Raw genomic sequence first — 6,330 nt, 5'->3', positions numbered from 1 at the left:
CGGTCCAATATGGCATCATTTCCGGTCCGGGATCATTTGCGGACCCATACAGGACGCCTGTCAACAAACTTTGTCAGAATCTCCGTGAGTTTGTAACATTTGCCTATAAAGCAACGATTACATGCTGAACTTCAAATTTTCATTTTTATTTAAAAAGTCAATGCGTGACAAAATGCTAAAAGATTGGTTGGCATTTGTTCAATGTGTAATAAGGCAAACCGCACGATACACAAAAAGCGCTTACAAGCACGACATGAAAATGCCGCTTGTGTCTCAAAGCTAAATAGCGTCTTTTGTTCTCTTTCACGAAAAAATAAACGCTAATGAAGCAACACGCATGGCACAAAACAGCAGTCAAAGCATTTTCAAAAAAATTCCACTAACAAGAAACTAGTTTGACTTCTGTTGCCAACTTTCCTTTTTCCTTTAAAAAAGAAGAGAAAGAAAACATGCGCATGTGACTTGAAAAAAATACAAAGTGGAAAGATTACTCCATGTATGTCTTGTGTTTGCAAGTTGAATCACTCCCACCTTGTTTTCTTTCACAAAAAGAAAAACGCTAATGAAGTGACACGCGCGGCACATGAAACAGCAGGAAATGCGTAACCAAAAAACGCCGTTAATATAAAACTAGCAACATAAGACATTTTCTTAAGAGGTTGACTCGTTCCTTCCTTTTTCCTTAAATAACACACACGCACGCCTTAAAAATAGTGGTGAAAGGATTACTTGTGTTTAGAAGTTGAATCACTCCCACCTTGTTTTCTTTCACACATTCTTCGTTTTCTATGAAAATCCCTAATGAAGTAACACGCATGGCACACAAATCACAAATTGTATATTAAACAATGGCCTCGTTTTCAATAGCTACGGATGTTGTTTACGCAATCTTCTATCAAACTCTTTTTGAGTGAATAACATACTTGTGAAGTAGCTTTGTTGTATGTTATAAAAATTCAATTTTTTTTTGGCTTCTATTATATTGGAAAGTAATTTAAAAGCAGTCACACAACTTTTGAATGAAAATAATAACTGTTTGTCCACAATGCTAAACGTTTAAGTGGGCTATCACTATAAATTAGACCAGTAACCTGCATGTGCACAGTTAGAATATGCTTGTACTCGAAACACGAATATTCGTGATCAACATGGGAAAAAACGACCAGATTCTGATACAGTGGGTGACGAAAGATAAGTGGAATGGAGTTAAGCAAAATGCCAAAAGAAAGGATATTAAGCCTGAAGGAGGAGTGTTGCGTTCTGGACAAGAAGTAAAGCTGAAGTGGAGCAACCGCTGCTACAATATTATTGTTTGCGAAGATTGGAGTCCCAAGAAGAGAAAAGGTATTTTTTTATTGACACTAAGTTAATTTCTCTTCCTCAAGGTGAATTCCACTTACGGCAAAATCCGTTTTTGGTTTTCGTGTTTTTCTTAAAATCCAAATCTGAATTTCCCAATCGAAAACACTGTGAATCAATCTTGATGTTAATTCAAAAATTTGTCTCATAGAAAGTTTTGTATTTGAATTTCAGTTTGATAATCAAATTTAATCGATCGATAACTGCACGTAGATCATGGTTGGGTAGGATAATTCAGTAATTTCTTTCTCTTTTTTTCACAGCCAACTCTGATGTTATTGTCAACAAAGAGAACGCGCCTGCAAGCAATGCGTCGCAGACTACTGGTGAAAGTGAACGGTACCAGCAGTTTCTAGACGAGCAAAACACGCGAGTGAATGGCTGGGGAGAGGAAAGGAGAAAGAGACTTGCCACTGAGCAAACCACTGCACCTAACGTCTGACCGCTCCAAACAGTAGTTGACAAGTACTTCCATTGGACAAGTTCAGCTGAAGTACAAGGTCAAGTTGACTATGATGCCGATTCTTATTCGTCAGATTCTGATAGCACTTGCTCAGAGCATGACACTTCTTCTGTAGGCCAAGATGATTGCTCACTGGGACACAACTGCCTTGATCTCAGAGACAGTGACAGCGATGAGCTACAGACAATCAGAAACTTTCTGAGTAATGGATGCGGTTGTCAGTTTGGGCCGAAGATGCAACATTGCAGTTCAGAGTTCTCTTTCAGCGATGTTCTCGAAAGCCATGCAAACTGTTTACAGTTGAGTAAGAAAAAATTAGATTTAATTGTTCTTTCTCATTTACATTGCCACTTGCATGGGGACGAAGTTAAAGGCAGAAAGCGAAAGCGGACTGCTTGTAACTTTTATTTCATGGGCCGCCAAATCTGTAAAAAAACGTACTTATTTTTGCATGCAGTTGGTAGGGAGCGCTATTCAAATCTGTGTGAACATTATAGGGCCTATGGTCTTACTTTACGTGTTCACGGAAACAAAGGTAGGCTGCCTAAAAAGACCTGCTCTTTTGAGGCTACTAAACAAGTTTCGACGTTCATCAGCAACTATGCTGAAGAACATGCGCTTGTTTTGCCCGGCCGTGTTCCTGGCTTCAAGCGTACTGATGTGGGACTTGCCTTCTCACATGTCAAAAGCTTCTGTTTGGCATGTTTATTCAACTGCAATGGAGGCACAAAGTCAAACACCTACTGGGTACTCAAAGTTCGTGGAACTTTGGAATCAGCTAACTCCACATGTAGTTATCATGCAGCCAATGAGTGATTTATGTTTTACTTGTCAGCATAATAACACTCAAATTGTCCAATCAGCAAATCTTCCTGAGCACGCAAAATCAGCAGTCGTACATGCTCAGGAAGAACATTTGTTTAGGTCAAGTATTGAGCGAAGCTTCTACAGAACTACTGTAGAAGCCATAGAGCCTACTGCACACCAGGTTCTGACTGCAAACAAAGGGATCGTTCCAAAGAACAACCCTCCTTGTTCTTTGAAGGGCAAGATGCATTATTCGTACGATTATGCACAAGTCCACCATCCAAGTAATCCCTTGCAGCCGGGACCATTTATTTCAAAACACCACGGAAATGTCCTATTTTTGGTATCTGCTGCGAAGCGATTCCTCATCAAGTAAATTTCTTAGTTGACGAGTCAGTTCTCACAGGTAAGGGAGCCAACAGTACTATCAGCTTGGTTCATTACTATTTTGGGAAATTTGGGCTTGGCGAAACAGATGCCTACATTCACGCAGACAACTGTTCTGGTCAAAATAAAAACAATGATTTTCTTTGGTACTATGCCTGGAGAATAATTGTTGGTTTGCACTGGAACATTCTGTATTCATTTCTGGTTGCTGGTCACACCAAGTTCTCTCCAGACTGGTGTTTTGGCTTGGCTAAGCAGGCGGTCCGAAAAACTTTTATTTCGGACCTATTCAAGTTGGCCCGTATGATTGACAACTCGACTGTCACAGACGTGAATGTCACACAACTCTGTGGACTTCATGATGGTTCAGTTATAGTTCCTACTTACAACTGGGTAAGTTTTCTTGATCCCTACTTCAAGAAATTGCCAGGAGTAAAGGGCTATCATCATTTTCGCTTCAGTAAAGACGTGCCAGGGCGGGTTTACTGTAAGCGTTATGCCGACTCTGAAGAAGTAGAGTTTGACTTACTAAAAGATCAAGCAAAACTTCCACCTTATACGTTTCCTCCTGTCATAAAACCATTAGGCCTGGATTTAGAAAGGAAGAATTATCTGTATAAGGAAATTAGACAATTTTGTAAACCAGATTCACCAAAACCTTGATGCGTCTTAGTGAAAGAATTGGAGCTATTAATTGCAACTCTACATGAATGGCAACATGTAGTGTCAATCATACCTTTCAGGTTGTTCGAATCAATGAACATCGAAACTGAACATGCAGGATAGTTTACAATAGATAAGCTTAGTAAACATTCCAGGTAAATGCCGCAGCCATACTTTTGACAATTTCAGCAAGGCACAAGCTTATTTCTGAATTTGTAAACATATTTATGTAGTACATTTTAAAAATAACACCCAGTTGTTTGATGTAGCGAATTCGTGACAAGGTTCATTCGCGAAATCTGTCAAGCGTAAACAATCACGACCGTCGAGCTATTATGCAAATTTCGGCTTGTCGGTTTGTGTTCGCTGCGCAATGTTTGGATCGAAATTTCGACAAATGCTCAAATAATATTTAAGATGTAAAATTTAAAATTTATCTTTTACCTTTCTCTTTGTGTCTGCGAGAAAACTACGGTGAACATTTGCTTGTATGACCGGCGAGAAGTTTTCATTCATGTCAAATCAGCTGATAAATCATAAACACAGGCGACCAAAACACAAACTGACATTGCGCGCTCGTGCATTCTAAATACATTTCTGCACTTTCCCATCATACTGAATAACTATATACAAATCTTTTTATCTTGCTACTTATGTTAAAAGAACAGTTAATTACTGACCGTAAGGTATTGAAAACTAATCATTGCTAAGCGCGTTTTATTCCTTGCGGACTGGTTCTGCCGACGCTCAAGAGAAGCGTTTGCCAAGGGTTTGCGAAGCATTTGAAAAGGGTTTGCGAAAAGTTAGCAAAGGGTTTGTGAAGCGTTTGAAAAGGGTTTGAGAAGCATTTGCAAAGGGTTTGAGAAGCGTTTGACACGCTTTGCAAACCGTTTGACAGGTGTTTGCAAACAGTTTGAAAAGCGTTTGAAATGCTTTCCAAGCGTTTGTAAGGCGTTTGCGAAGGGTTTGCAAAGCGTTTGAAAAGAGTTTGTGAAGCGTTTGAAACGCTGTCAAACCCAGTTTGTGAGGCATTTCAAACGCCCTAAAAACGCTGTTTTCAATAAGACGTGTTTTCCTATGGAAGGTCACAAATAGTGAAATTTTCCTCTAACTTTGGGGCATTGCTTCTTTTGAAAGCGAGGGGGGAGTGCAGGTAATAGTTAATTTCGAATCTTTACATTTTATCTACACTTTCACCTAGGTCTGCCTATGGGGACATGTTAGCGATTAAAGAGGCGCTGTATGAAATTGTAGTCATTGTGTTAGGGACAGTTGATAACCTTGTTAGGAGTGTAAAAGTTTATGGAGCTGACCAATTTGTATGGGTGTAAATTGTGGATTTTAGGAGGCTAGGGAAAGAAATGTAAACTGGGGAATATACAGCATATGGTCTCCATTTCCCTTGCGAAAATTATAAATAACTTAAAAGTTGTGACAATCTCAAGGCTGGATAGGGAGTAGACTTGGCAGGGAGGAGCTGTAGGGGGGGAACAGTGATACATGTTTCAATCTGCATTACAGAACTCTTGAACAGAACAAATCATCCAATCCTTTCCTTAGTTCTTTATCTTGTTTTTAGCAACTGACTTCCCGGGCTCCACCAACTGCAATGAGTTCGATGGGTTTGGCCGAACGTGAGGCAAGTAAAGAAGAAAGATCTCAAGGACTAATTTTTGTACTGATGTAGTTGTATTTTAAGTTTTTTACCACTTATCCCCAGGACAGCAATAAGGGTTCGCCTGCAGCTCTCCCTGAAGTGATTGCCTCTCTTGTAACAGTTAAAATGACTCCGGAAAAAGTGGGTGAGTCTTGGCTTTGTCTGCTGAGATGATGAAGCAATTCTTTTCTCTCTTTTCACCCCTTCTTATTACTAATTTGCTCCAAACTTCAAGAGTTGTGAATACAGTCCTGTCATTTTGTGTTCATTAAATAAGTGTATGATCAACCTTCACTGATCTGTATGTTTGCGCTAACAATATTTCTGTAGTCACTTCTAACGGTTAGTGACATTAGCAGTTTTTTTCTGTCGTTTGATGGTAAATTTGCGTACTTTAAAAGTAAGGCTGTAGAAGGATGTTTTTATTTGACTATTTCACTGATATTTTCTGGTTAAATTACCTACAGCTGTTAAGTTATCCTGTGCAGTTTGTCTGAGTGATTTTGAGGGTGACCTGTCCAATGAACTACCTTGCAGCCATGTATTTCGCATGAACTGCATTACAACATGGCTGAAAATGGTAAATGCAATAATATTTTCGTAATTAATAGACAAACAGGCAGATTGACAAACAGACAGGCAATTTATTTCAACATGGTATCTCTTCAATTGCAAAGAACTAAGTTTTAAAGATAATTATTACTCGGAAGAGTTGTTACAGTTAAGTTTTTAATTGTAACATTTCCTAACTGACTGACTGACTACCCACGAGCCATTAAGCTAGTTTTATTTGTAGCCTTAAATTTTTATCTTGAAAGAAAGCTACAGTTGATTTGGTGCATTCTCGTGTAAACAAGTGAGGCGAAATACAACCCTTTCGCAGATAATCAACAGACTATTTGAACATAGTTTGAGGTTCCTTGGCACTGTGTGAGGATTAGTACGAAGAAAGTAGTGTTGATAAGGCACACTGAAGGGGGGAGGCTCAACTTTG

At 39.1% G+C, this 6,330-nt stretch overlaps 1 pseudogene; it reads left to right on the top strand.

Moving 5' to 3' along the window:
• Nucleotides 1-1,807: 1,807 nt before the first annotated feature.
• On the top strand, nt 1,808-3,689 carry LOC145500261 (uncharacterized; annotated as a pseudogene).
• The last annotated feature ends 2,641 nt before the right edge of the window (nt 3,690-6,330 follow it).

Source organism: Orbicella franksi, chromosome 10 (assembly GCF_964199315.1).
Source record: "Orbicella franksi chromosome 10, jaOrbFran1.1, whole genome shotgun sequence".
Lineage (NCBI taxonomy): Eukaryota > Metazoa > Cnidaria > Anthozoa > Scleractinia > Merulinidae > Orbicella > Orbicella franksi.
This window is presented reverse-complemented; position numbering and strand designations above follow the sequence as displayed.